At 62.1% G+C, this 4,537-nt stretch overlaps 1 protein-coding gene across 1 annotated transcript in view; it reads left to right on the top strand.

Annotated features, from left to right (window-relative positions):
* Positions 1–1,163: 1,163 nt before the first annotated feature.
* GATAD2B (GATA zinc finger domain containing 2B) overlaps positions 1,164–4,537 on the top strand; it is a 38,794-nt gene continuing 35,420 nt past the window's right edge. Inside the window, 1 exon segment of the mRNA XM_074529708.1 lies at positions 1,164–1,363. The gene's annotated coding sequence lies outside the window, so the exon portion shown is untranslated.

Genomic DNA, 4,537 nt, shown 5'->3' with positions numbered 1-4,537 from the left:
GTACTCCAGCATGGGGAAGGGACCCCCAGGACCCCCCTGAAATACTCCAGGAGGGACAAAGGACTCCCAGGACCCCCCTAAAATGCTCCAAGAGGCAGAAGGGACCCCCCAGGCCACCCTCAACTGCTCCAGGGTGGGGAAAGGACCCCCAGGACCCCCCTCAAATGCTCCAGGAAGTTCAAGGGACTGCCAGGACCCCCCTCAAATGCTCCAGGGTGGGGAAAAAGGACCCCCGCCCCCCCAGGCTCACGACGGGTTTTCTATGTCAGTATTAATATATTTTTATTTATTTATTCAGCCTCCCCCAGAGTGAGAGCGCGGGTGGGACGGGCAGGGACGGCTCTGGGGAGGTTCCCCATCCTCATTTCTGTCCCGAGGGGGTTCGGGGGTGCCAGGACAGCTGGGGGGGCTCTGGGTTTGTGCCCCCCGGGGGATTTGGGGCCATTGGGGGGTTCGGTGGCCATTGGGGGGGGTTCGGGGCCGCCCCCTCCCCTCGCACTGTGCAATAGCAGCCCCAGCCCCAGGGGCCTGTAAATAAAAGCTGCTGCGGTATTTTCCTCGCTGGCTCCGGGATCATTTTTATTTACCGGGGGGGTTTGAGGGTGCGGAGCCCCCCTGAGGGGAGTGAGGCCGGCTCCGCCATCTTGGACCCTGGCGCTGCCCTCAGGCCGCCATCTTGGATACGGGCACGGGCCATGAGGCCTCGCGGCCGCCGAGCCCCGCGCGCTGCGGCCCCGCCGGGCATTGGGGGGGGCTCTGCCCGCTGTCCCCAGAACCGGGATCTCCTCCCCGGAGCCACCGCGGCCTCGCAGCGGCGCCACGTGCGGCGGAACGGGGCCGGTGCTGGGCCCGGGGCCGGTACGGCGGCTGGGAGGGGACAAAACTTCCCGGCGCGCCGGGGAGAAGTCGCGCGCCGCCACCGCGCGCCGCCGGCAGTACCCGGATGTTCAGGCTCAGGGACCCATTAAAGGCGCCCCGCGGGGAAGCTCGGCGCGTTCCCATTGGTGCAGGGCGACGTCAATCATTGCTGAGACAACCAGTGAAAGCTGGCAGGCGGGATAAGAGAGGATCGCAGCGATTCAATTGGTGAGATCTCATGCCAGTCTGCACGCCGCACCAATGGGCGTCGCGGCTGGGGTCGGGAGGCGGGGCGGGCGCGGCGGCGGCGGCGGCCAATCAGCGGCATTGTTTGTGGTGGTGCCGGTTGCGCTCGGCGGCGGCCGCGTCTGCTCCGCCCGCCCGGCCCGGGACCCCCGGGACCGCCCGGGACCCGCCGGGAACCGCCGGGAGCCACCGGGAACCGTCCGGAACCCACCGGGAACCGCCGGGAACCCGCCGAGACCCCCCGCGACCCCCGAGCCAGGTGAGGCCCGCGGGGGCGGCGGGGCCGGGCCCGGCGGGGGCGGGGCAGGGCCTGGCTGGCGATGGGGGGGGCGAGAACCGGGGCTGGGGGGGATTTTGGGGAATCAGGCGGATTTTGGGGTATCAGGCGGATTTTGGGGGATCAGGCGGGTTTTGGGGGCTGAGGGCTGCAGGCAGAGCCCGAGGGGTTGCGGGCGGTCTGCTGGGCCTTGGGGGCGCGGGGCTCGGGTTTGGGGGGCAGAGCCCGAGGGGTTGGGCGGCGGCGGAGCTCGGATTTTGGGGAGCAGAGCTCGGATTTGGAGCAGAGCTCTGATGTGGGCGAGCAGAGCCCAGGGGTTTTGGGGGACCAGAGCTGAGAGATTTGGGGAGCAGCACTCAGGGATTTCGAGGAGCAGAGCCGAGGGATTTGGGGGCCAGAGCCGAGGGATTTTGGGGAGCAGAGCCGGAAGAATTGGGGTCACAAAGCACACAGATCTTGGGGGGAGAACTGCTCGGATTTTGGGGAGCAGATCTCAGAGATTTGGGAGTGCAGAGCTCAGGGATTTGTGGGGGCGCAGAGCTCAGATTTGGGGAGCAGCCTGACGGGTTGGTGGGGGCAGAGCCCGAGAGATTTTTAGGGGCGCAAAGCAGATGGATTTGGGGGGGCAGAGCCCAGGAATTTTGGGGAGCAGAGCTCAGAGATTTTGGGGAGCAGAGCTCAGGGATTTTTGGGGGCAGCTCTCAGGGATTTTGGCGGTGCAGAGCTGAGGGATTTTGGGTGTAATGCTCAAGGGTTTTGGGGAGCAAAGCTCAGATTTGAGGAGCACAGATCAAGGATTTTGGGGAGCAGACCTCAGGGATTTTGGGGGCAATGTTCAGGGATTTTGGGGAGCAGAGCTCAGATTTGGGGGTAATGCTCAGAGATTTTGGGGAGCAGCTCTCTGGGATTTTTGTCGTGCAGAGCTGAGGGATTTTGGGGAGCAGAGCTCAGGGATTTTGGGGAGCAGCTCTCAGGGATTTGGGAATCAGAGCTGAGGGATTTTGGGGAGCAGTTCTCAGGGATTTGCGGAGCAGAGCTGAGGGATTTTGGGGGGCAGAGCTGAGGGATTTTGGGGAGCAGAGCTCAGGGATTTTGGGGGGCAGTTCTCAGGGATTTGGGAATCAGAGCTGAGGGATTTTGGGGAGCAGAGCTGAGGGATTTTGGGGAGCAGTTCTCAGGGATTTGGGGAGCAGAGCTGAAGGATTTTGGGGAGCAGCTCTCTGGGATTTTGGGGAGCAGCCCTCAGGGATTTTTGTCGTGCAGAGCTCAGGGATTTGGGGAGCAGAACTGAGGGATTTTGGGGGGCAGCTCTCAGGGATTTTGGGGCTCATCCCGGGCGGTTTGGGGGCGCTCCGGGCAATCCGGAGCTGTTCCCGATGGGATTTAGGGGTGCGTATCCCGGATCGCCCCCTCGAGCCCCGCTTTGTTCCGTGCGGGCTCCGGGGCCGCTCCCGGTTCCCGGTTCCTTCCCGCGCCGTTTCCCGGCCGCATCCCGGATTTCCTCCCCGCGGGATTCTCCCTCTTTTCCTGCCGCCCCCCCTCATTTCCCGGGGCACCGGGGAAACTTCGCCATCCCCGGCCGGGCTGGGCGGGATCGGGGGCTGGGAGGGGGCGCGGACCCCTCCTCACCCATGCTGGGCAGCTGCGTCCTCTCCCAGCGCAGATCCGAGAGGGTTTCTCCTCCCGGGGATTGAGGATTCCTCCTCCCGGGGATTGAGGATTCCTCCTCGCCCAGATTCCCCAAATTGAGGCGATTTTGGGCGCTTTGGAGCCGGCACAGGGATCTGTGATGGCGGGGGGAAGGGGTGGCTTGCCGGGAACTGAGGAGGAGGAGGAGGAGATTTGGGAATCTGGGAGCAGGGAGGAAGAGCCAGGATCCATTGGCTTTTCCAGAGCGTTTCTGATTTATTTTATTTTTTAATTTTTAATTTTAACATCCATTTGATTTTTTTTTTTTTTTTTTTGGAGCTTCCTCGGCCGCTGCCGGGCGGGAGGAGGAGGAGGAGGAGGAGGAGGAGGAAGGGGGAGCTCGGCAATGGGAGCAGCTCCTCCTGGCAGAAGTGTGGGAGGATTTGACTCCTGTTCCTCGCTGCTCCCGGCTGGGGGCTGGGGCTGAGGAGGCAGCCGCGGTTTTGGGGCAATTTCTGGCGTTTTAAGGACTGGGGGGTGCCCAATCTGAGAGAGCCTGGCACGTGCCAGGATCTGGGACATCCCCCAGAAATCTGTGTGGTGTTGGGGTGCAATGGAGCTTCCATAGGGAATCCCTGCTGGGAATCCAGGATTGAGCTGGGATTTGGTGGGGTTGGATCCATCCAAGGGCTCTGTGGTGGTTCCACGCTCTGATCCTTTGGGATCTCGGTGCCACCTTCCCCTGGCACCATTCCTGGTCACGAGGCTGGCACTGCCTCCATCCATCTCCCAGGATCTGGGACATCCCCATGCTGTTGTTGTTCTTGGGGTGCAATGGAGCTTCCATAGGGAATCCGTGCTGGGAATGCAGGGTTGAGCAGGGATTTGGTGAGATTGGATCCATCCAAGGTTTCCATGGTGGTTCCATGCTCTGATCCTTTGGGATTTTGGTGCCACCTTCCCCTGGCACCATTCCTGGCACTGCCTCCATCCATCTTCCATCTCTGCTCGGAGCACGTGCCAGGATTTGGGACATCCACTCAGGGATTTAGGGGACAGAGCTCAGGGATTTTGGGGGGCATAGCTCAGATTTGGGGGAGCAGAGCTCCAGGATGCTCATGCTGAGGTTGTTCTTGGGGTGCAATGGAGTTTCCATAGGGAATCCCTGCTGGGAATGCAGGATTGGGCTGGGATTTGGTGGGGTTGGAGCTGCTGGGATCCATCTGTGGTGGTTCCATGCTCTGATGCTTTGGGATCTCGATGCCACCTTCCCCTGGCACCATTCCTGGCACTGCCTCCATCCATCTCCCAGGATTTGGGACATCCAGGATGCTGCAATTCCTGTTGGGGTGCAATGGAGTTTCCATAGGGAATCCCTGCTGGGAATCCAGGATTGGCTGGGATTTGGTGGGGTTGGATCCATCCAAGGTTTCCATGGTGGTTCCATGCTCTGATGCTTTGGGATCTGGGTGCCACCTTCCCCTGGCACCATTCCTGGTCTCGAGGCTGGCACTGCCTCGATTTGGG

This window comes from Zonotrichia albicollis, chromosome 30, assembly GCF_047830755.1.
Source record: "Zonotrichia albicollis isolate bZonAlb1 chromosome 30, bZonAlb1.hap1, whole genome shotgun sequence".
Taxonomy (NCBI): Eukaryota; Metazoa; Chordata; class Aves; order Passeriformes; family Passerellidae; genus Zonotrichia; species Zonotrichia albicollis.
The sequence above is the reverse complement of the archived record's forward strand: the minus strand, read 5'-3'. Positions and strand labels throughout refer to the sequence as shown.